Source organism: Symsagittifera roscoffensis, chromosome 3 (genome assembly GCF_963678635.1).
Source record: "Symsagittifera roscoffensis chromosome 3, txSymRosc1.1, whole genome shotgun sequence".
NCBI lineage: Eukaryota > Metazoa > Xenacoelomorpha > Acoela > Convolutidae > Symsagittifera > Symsagittifera roscoffensis.
The window spans coordinates 71,171,598-71,180,761 of NC_087064.1; the positions used below are offsets into that span (position 1 = coordinate 71,171,598).

The 9,164-nt window shown below is 32.7% G+C and overlaps 1 long non-coding RNA gene across 1 annotated transcript; it reads right to left on the bottom strand.

The window, feature by feature from the left end:
• Nucleotides 1–246: 246 nt before the first annotated feature.
• LOC134842805 (uncharacterized) lies at nt 247–8,514 on the bottom strand. Its single transcript, XR_010162556.1, has 4 exons — nt 8,368–8,514; nt 8,205–8,281; nt 4,203–4,390; nt 247–678 (listed from the first exon to the last, which is right to left on the bottom strand). It is a non-coding gene; the product is annotated as an uncharacterized LOC134842805 (long non-coding RNA).
• Between the last annotated feature and the right edge of the window lie 650 nt (nt 8,515–9,164).

The window sequence follows — 9,164 nt, forward strand, 5'->3', positions numbered from 1 at the left end:
TAATCTGTAGATAATCTGTATATAATTTGTGTAATATCTGTATATAGTATGAATGCAATTTGAGACAGAAAAAAAAACAGTTTTATTGCGTTTTGGTAATGATTACATGATGAAAATAAACAGTATAGAACTTTTGCAAACAAAATGCTATATAATCGATTATTAAAGCTACATAATCGAATTCTTACAATATAAATGTACAACAGATTTAAAATCTGTATGTTTTTCAGTAGAGGATCGATTTTTATCCATTCTTGTTTATTCCTATGAAAGTTTTTAGTGTTTGAAGACTTGACTCTGGGTTATATAAATTGGCTGTTTTTCCTTAAATAGCTGCAATTTTGATTAGTTTTGGCTAACTGCGATATCAGGCGAACGGCTGGTATCAATTGCGAATTGTTGTCAGTCACAAAAACCAAGTCAGTTGAATCGGTCATGTTATTGGCTTGTGAGAAATGCTATCCTGTTCGGTTGGTCATAATAATCACTGTTACAGCTTTTGCTCAACCAGATTAGATTTTCAATGATTGATGTGGCAATTGATGCCAAGCAAGCCAAAGTCTCGATCAGATTTTGAAGAAACAGAAGAACAAAGTCTCGACTCTGTAATTCCTTCACATAGCGAAAGCTTATCAAGCTGTACAAGTTTATGATCACTATCATCGTGCACAAGGGAACCTGAAACAACTTTTTATTTCAAGGTCTAAGATCCCAGGATGGCCAAAACCACCCCTATGATTGATCTTAAGTATAATATAAGTGTAATTTTTTCACACTTTTTGATAACTCGGACTTTAAATCAAACCTTTGGTTAAGTCAGACTCGCCATAAACAATATAGATATGAAGACCAGGCGCAGATCTAGGAATTTCTCGATGGGGGAGGCGTATTTTCAATAAAATTTTGAAAATTTTCAGAGCATTATTTTTCTACGTCGAGCAAACTGATTTTCTGAGCTCTCCCAAATCACTATAAAGACCGTAATTTGACCAAATTTTCTGCGCCGTGGGCAAATCCTCAAAAAAAGACCAAAAAAAAACGTTTTTAGGCACATTTTGGAAAATTTCGACCGAAAAATTGCGTTTTTTTCAGCGCGCGATCCCCCTCAAAATTGGTAAAAAATGGCGGCGCAGGCGCCCTGAGAAAAGTTTTAAGGTAAGTCAGCCAAAAATAGATATCTCAAAATAGTGTTAAGGGGGGACCCTTTGGGTCAGCAGGGGGTCGAATCCCTGAGGGGGGGGGGGCATCCGACCCCCTACGCTCTCCCCTAAATCCGCCACTAATGACGACAATATACAGCTTTTCGGCTTGTGTTCCAGAATCCCCCATTTTTTTGCTTGATGCCCTCAAATGGCAACCATTCTTTTTCGAAATGTAATATAAGTAATACTTGTATTCAGAAATATTAAGTGAATGAAGTTTACAGAAAAAATGAAAACTTTTGTTGACTGATGTTATATTTGGATCTGCGAAAAAATATTCAATTAACTTTTGTAGTATTTGGGTAGTAGATCTATTCTAGCTAAATTATACCCAAATAGCTTTGATAAAATATCAATTGTTTGATAAAAAGTGAAAAATTTTGGCTTCATTGTTTGAAAAAGAAATATTTTGGCTTCATTGTTTTCACCGAAAGTTGTGATTTTTAGTCATTATTTGCTTCTACATTTTGCATAGCGAAGGGGGAGTTAGAGTCCAAAAATGAAATGTCAGATCAATAAAACGCGGGGGCAGATTTAGCGGGGGGCGGGGGTTGATGCCCCCATCCCCTCGAGGATTCCCCTTTGGTACTTTTTAAGAAACCCATTTTTGGCCGACCGACCCTAAAGTTTTCATAAAGCTTTGGCGCCAAAATATACTAACTTTGAGGGGGTGCGCGCGCCAAAAAAAACGATTTTTGCCAAAGTTTTCCAAAAAATGCCTAAAAACGGCTTTTTTCAAAAATATGCCAGCGGCGCACAAAATTTGGCCAAAACAGCGTCTTTCTAGCGCTTTAGGAGAGCTCGGAAAATCAATTTGGTCGGCCTAAAAAAAGGTGAATAAAAATTTTCAAACGTTTTTTGTAAATGCCCCACCCCCTCGAGAAAATTCTAGATCCGCCCCTGATTAAAGGTATGGGTTTTATGGATTTATTTCCAGCTTTCCTCTTTTACGTTCAAACAAAAGAACAAAATGATGTATTTAGCATCTGCATAGCTTTTTGCCTTCAAAGTTGATTATTTGAAAACGGCTGCGCTTTTTTACGGTATTAAACAGCCCCGCAAAACATCGACATCACCTCAGAACTGTGAAATTTTGGTTAACCAGATCTTAAAATCAAAACTGAAAATTCCTTAAAATCTAGTGAGATCTTTAAAACTCTTCAAGAGTATTAAACACTTTCAGTTTTAGAGATTTAAAATTAAATCGTTTTCAAAACACCGACCTCAGTTTTGATGTTTGATTATTTTCAAGATATTCAAAACAAAAGTTATGAGAAACTTCACTGTGGAACTTTCTATAGAAATTTTATAATGCTTCATTATTCTCTGATTTTTTGGTTGAGTTTTTTTTGACTTAACAAATAATAAAAATACGTATTCAGCAAACTGTTATTTTACTTGATGGTACCTAGGAAATTTTTGAAGTTTCCACCCACAAATTTGATACCTAGATATCACCAATCAAGAACTTTCAAAACTTTTGAACTCGTAGAATGCGTTTCATAGACCACAATTTGAAGATACTTTTGATTATTTATGCTTTAAATGGCTAGTTTATACGCATTAAATATTTCTGGAAACTTGCTTTCAAACTGACAATCAATTAAAAAATTTTCTAATTTTAAAATCGAATGATGATTCAAGACTGATGATTCAAAATTATATTGTCGATGATTGAAAGTTATAATGCTTCCGTTTTCTTCATTCTACCTTGCTTATTCTAATGAGTTATTAACGTGCATTCGTAGTATAAATTGTCTTCAAAAACTAGCTTCATAAGTTCCATAAGTTTTTGTTCAAAAAGTTCAGATATCTTTAATAATTTCAATAGATATTGTCATATAAAAGCTTTGAAATCTACGTTAAGATCATTGTCCAGGTTTTCTCGTTGCTTTTTTGTTGCTTTCAAAACGACAATCAATGAAAAAATTCTCCACTTTTAAAATCAAATGATCATTCAAGACTGATGATTCAAATTTATAATGTCGATGATTGAAATTTATAATGCTTCTTTTTTTTCATTCTAACTTGTTCATTCTAATGAATCATTAATGTGCATTCGTAATAAAAATGGTCTTCAAAAACTAGCTTCTTTAAACTTCATAAGTTTTTGTTCCAAAAATTTAGATATCTTTAATAATTTCAATATATATTGGCATGTAGAAACTTTGAAATCAAGGTTAAGATCATATTCCAGGATTTTTTAAATGGGAAAGTAACAAAAGTTAAATGGAAAATAACGAAGATTTATTGGAAATTAAAGTGAAAAATAAGGAAGGTTTTTGAATATTCAAAAAGGTTCGAAACATTATTCCCCAATCTTTAGTTCTTTGTCTTCAAAACTTCAATTTTTTTGATTGCATTCTACCCGCACCCGATTTAATTCGAGTTTGCTACCTGTTTTATAGTTTTAACTTTTTTGCACGAATTCAAATTTTCTTTCTAGTTTTTTCTTAATCAATAGTTCCTTTCAACTATGCTTCTAGTTTGGGGATAAAACTGGAGAAGTTACGTTCGTATGTGTTGATGTATATTTTATGCGTTAATGTAAGTATTCAGGGGCAGATCTAGAACTATCTCGTGGGAGGCGGAGGCCGTTGTAGAAACAATCTAGAAAACTTGGCGAGCTTTTTTTGAGATCAAACAAATTGTTTTCCCGAGCTCTCCAGAAAAACTCTTAATTACCATATTCTGAATAATGTGGAAAAGTGAAAAAATTCTAAGCAAATGCTTTTAATTGTAATATAAAATTTTAAAACTTGATAAAAAAAAAGATTATCATTGATTTTAATCCATTTCGTTGTCTGCGAGTGACAAAACAATCGATAATATTGACAATTTTTTTGGCCACAAAAATCCTTCATAAATGTTTTTTTCCTTCTCTACTAGAATGCCAGTGCAAAGTTTTCAATAGTTTCTCGTCAATATTATTGGGCAAGATATAATCAAACCATGTTTTTCCAAAAGTGAATACAACAAAAACTGATACAAAACACTTACGTTGATTATATTAGCGTAGTATTGCAGCGACTTATGCTTTTCAGTAAACTCAAACATCATCAGAAGCCTTGAGCGCTCATCGTTATTGTTGGTAAGAAATACTGAGTGTATGAAGTAATCAAAAACCACTTTTTCTAATCCTGGGATGCCTCCAAAAACCATGATGGCAAAGATTTACACTGGACACCCTGAAACAAAGGAACAGTCAAATTTTTTACCACATAAAGTTGCAACACTTTTATTAGATAATAAGTTTGGTTTTTTTGTTCTCGTTAGGTCAAATTAAGTTGATTTAACCGCAAGAACAAAGGAACAACATAAGAGCTGTCCAGCTCTTCGTGGAGAGCCGCTGTTGTGCCCCTGGTTGAAAATTACGTGCAATTTTTTTGTAGATTTCCGGGCCCTGTAATGTTGCCTCACTCTCAAGCATACCAAACACGGATTTTGGTGGGCCTCGAACATACGACCTTTCAATTGCGAGGCGGGGAGATAACCACTTCACCAACGCTCCTATATTTACATGCAAACTTATACTTCATAGCTCTCACAACTTTAGATTTCCAAAATAGATAGCTCAGAAGGAGAAAAGAAGGTTTTCCGATTTCAAAAAACAAACAAGTATAGCTAGTCGCTTTTCTTGTAGGACAGAATGTTTCAATCACATTCAAAAAACGGACAAGAGATTTTATTTTTAAAAAACCACAATTTTCTATGCGGGTTTTTATGAGAGAACTATAAGAACTCGTAGAACGCAGGTGAACTGGATAAATGACATCAATCATCTTCGAAAAGTTAATAACAAACAAAAAATGAACAAAAACTCAAAAACAGTTTTCCAAGATTTTTTCCTAATTTTTGAAGAGCAATTTTTTATTATTTTTTTTAAATTTTGTGGCAAGAAAATTTTTCAAAAAGTTTGCACTGATTCAATGAAAATTATTCAACTTGATTTTTCTTGATATTTGAAAAATTATTTGAGAATTTTTTGGGCTCGATTTATTTCAATTACCATTTTGTACCTGATTTTGCGTAATAAATTTTTTTTGTAAGATTTGAAAAAAAAATAACACAACACTGACTGAAATGATTTCCCCCTTTTCAATAGTGGGAACAACAAGAATAGTCAGTTGCTATTAAGAAGTTTCAAAAAAAATTGAAAAACTTGAAATAAAAATTTAAAAAATGATCTAAGTTTCCTGCTACTTTTTTGTTCAAAGTCAAAGTTTTTTATTTGGGGAAAAATTGGATTAAGATTTTAGTCAAAATTTGCACTCAGGTTCTACCTTACGAGGCGAATTTGTGCTCTCATAATGCTCATCGTTGTTTTGGGTTTATGTCTCTGGAATTAGAGCCCAAGTCTTAAAGTATGCAAAGATTATAAGTGGAATCTATCTTCTAAATCAAATCCAAATTGTGAAGAAAAAACAGCCTGCATCAAATTTCTTTTTCTTCACTTTGTCAGGTGGTCAGAACAAAAACTTTAAAATACAAAAGATGAAAGAAACTGTAAAATTGAAACTCAGGACACAACAATGCAGATCTCAGAGAGTTTTTTTTACCGTCGTTAGCCCATTATAATTATAAAAGTTTCGAATTATCAAATGTGTATCGCTTCGCTTAACTAATGCTCACACACTGGGGAGGATCTAGGATTTTCTCGAGGTGGCTCATTTTCAAAAAAAAATGTCGAACATTTTGCCAACTTGTTTTTTAGGTCGACCATATTGATTTTCTGAGCTCTTCTAAAATACTATAAAGAGTCCAATTGGACCAAATTTTTTGCGCCACAGTCAAATTTTTTGAAAAAACAGGCCAAAAAAGCTGTTTTAGGCAAATTTTAGAAAGTTTTGACTAAAAAATTGCGCGCTGCCACCTCAAAAGTAGTATATTTTGGCGCCGCAGGCGTCTGTAGACAATTTTTAGGGTCCGTTAACAGAAACGGATTTCTCAAAATGGGACAAAGGGGGACCCTTTGGGTCAGCAGTGGTTCAAATTCCTGAGGGATGGCGTCATTTGAGTCGTTTTTGTTTCGCTCAGCCTTAAATTGTGCCGAATTCCCTAAAAAGAAACATATTAGATTATAATGATTTTTATAGTCAGTCTCCACAAATTTCAAAAAAAATTAATTATCATCGAAGAAAAACGGTATATAGTGTTACTATTTTTCGAAACAAGAAAAATCATTATAATCGGTTACGTTTTAAAAACTTTTTCTGATATTTTATTCAATTATAATCCATTATAATGGATTATAATCCATTATTATTCAACAAATGTCATCGCTTCATTTCGTTGCATTTTTGTTTTGTTTTGTGTGCTTTTCAGTTGATTACAGAACTACAAGAAACTATATTTTGTGTTTATACATCTAATATATTTTGTATTTCTATAACCCAAATACATCTAAATTTGTTCAAATTTAGGATAGATATTTTTTTGAAAAAACAATTCTCCTCTATTAACAGCGCGTAAATTTTCTTTTCAAATTATTTTTTTGTAAAACTTATTGCACTGGGTCAAAGAAAAACAAAAAAAAATGACTAAATTTTTAATTGGCCCTATTGGATCTGTCAGAATGAAAACAAAATATCAAACTTCCAAACTCGAGACATTGGAAATTTTGAAATCTTGAACAGAAAATGAAAATGAGAAACGAACGATTGATTAGATTGTAAACAAACTCAAAACGCATCATAAAGCAGAAGCTTTTAAATACTAAATTCGCTCAGAAAAACCGCCGAGGTGGCTTTTTCAGCTATTGGATTGTTGAGTCAACTGTTTTCTCAAACTGTGGGCTTTTTCCATGTAAAAATCTCAGTTTTGTCAGTGATTGTAAATGGTTAGATTGATTAGATTGTGAACAAACTCAAAACGCATCATAAAGCAAAAGCTTTTAATTACTAAATTCGCTCAGAAAACCGCCGAGGTGGCTTTTTCAGCTATTGGATTGTTGAGTCAACTGTTTTCTCAAACTGTGGACTTTTTCCATGTAAAAATCTCAGTTTTGTAAAGGGTATATATAAATATATAATTTCAACAAAGTTTCGCGTTCTGAAATTTTGAGGTGAGAAACATTTAAACATTTAAATTTTCATGAGAGAAAGCTAGAAACTTTGCGATACTCGCTCAGTAGTTTTTTCAATGTCATTCAAAAAAATTAAGAACTCAAGATACTAATATAAAAATGAAAGGTGAATGAGTACCTTGCGATATAAGCGGGGCAGCTCAGATTGTACAACCTTTCAAGTTAAGGGAAAAAATGATAAGGTGAAAGAACAATAACAAAAAAAGCAAAAATACGATCCAGTTTAAGCAGGAGCTTTTATCGTCTCAGCGATGTAGAAAAAAGTTGAAACAGAACTAAATAAAGAACAAAAAAACGGAGTGCATAGCCCCTGTTCTCATTCATACCTTGTTTTTGTTGAAAAAAACTATCGTCAAACCGGAGTGATCATGAAAAAAAAATTAAAAAATGAAAACTCTAAAATATTAAACTGAAACATAATGAGGGTTCATACGCTTCAATTGATATAGTTTTTTTTGAAAACACATGAGGCTTAAGCATTTTATCGAATATGGTCAGAGGCGCGTGCCCATACTAAAAAGGATGAAAAAATTTTTAGTTTTGCTAAACGTTAGATCACTGAGGGAAAAGATTGACCATCTTCAGCTTTATTTGAGTTCATTATAAAATGAACCAGTAGTTATTGCACTAACACAAGCATGGTTGAAAACAGATTGAAACAAAGAATACCTGACCTTACAAAACCACCAACTAGTAGAAACTCAACGAAGAGATAGCAGAGGTGGTCGATTTGGTTATTTTTTTCATAAGGCCATTAGTTTTCAGCGCATTATTGTTCTAGCTGCGACGAAAATCAATTTTTGACAATCAAAAATAACTCTGTTTTTTGACAATCAAAAAACAGAACATTTTCTACGGTGGTTTATTCGGGAACTGGCTTAACACTGGTTGATTTAGTGAAGAAATTGGAAACTTACTAGAAGGCAATTGATGTGACCCCATAATGAACAGGCTCTTTTTGGAGACGTCCATCTTGACCATTTGAAATCTCAAACTGTAAAAATGCATGCGAGGATTTATAGAAAACTTTTAAACTAAAAAAAAAATGAAAAAACATGTATCAAATCATCAAACAGTTACCTCCGAAAGTTGAATTAATGCGATATACTCAGATTTTGCCACAGCTCTTGAGTTGTCGGATACATTGGTTAGAGATCATTCAACTGTAACTAAGAAACTGAACAAACAGCGAGAGAGTTCCAAGATGCATTATCCCAAACAGTAGCTAAGAATGTTTGAAACAACTCAAAAGATAAGGAAACTTGCGAAAGAAATGAAATTTAAATTCTAGTTGAATTACCAAAGCAATACGAAGAAGTTCAAAACTTAGATTGCAAGGAGTCTTTTCAATCATTTTAGCCGATAATTACAACAGACATAAACCTTTTCGTTTCAACTAAAACTATATTTAAACGAAAACAAGAAACTTGGATAGATAATGAAATCAAAACTATGGCTAGCACAATCGAAAAATTTCAATAAACAACATCTATCTAGGACGCGACAATCTTAAAAGTAAAGTTGCAAAAACTAGGAGTGTAGTATGAAAACTGGGAGTCAAGAAAAAACCACAAAATATCCAAAATGAACAAAACAATGAGGCAAGACAAAACACGACAATTTTTTCGTACTTCGAGAGAATTATCGGGTAAGCGAAGGCAAAAAATCTGTTAACCTACACCACGGAGAAGCCATAAAATTGAATCGTTTTTTATGCTAACCTAAAATATCAATTGGCTGAGAAAATTGAGCCATCTCAAAAAAAACCTTAGAAGCAAATTGGTAAAAATTTTTGTCGTTTAGAAAAACACTAGGAAAGAAATCTACCCGATCTTCAAAATTTCCATACAAAAAAACAGTTGTGGTTTTTTTGGGTT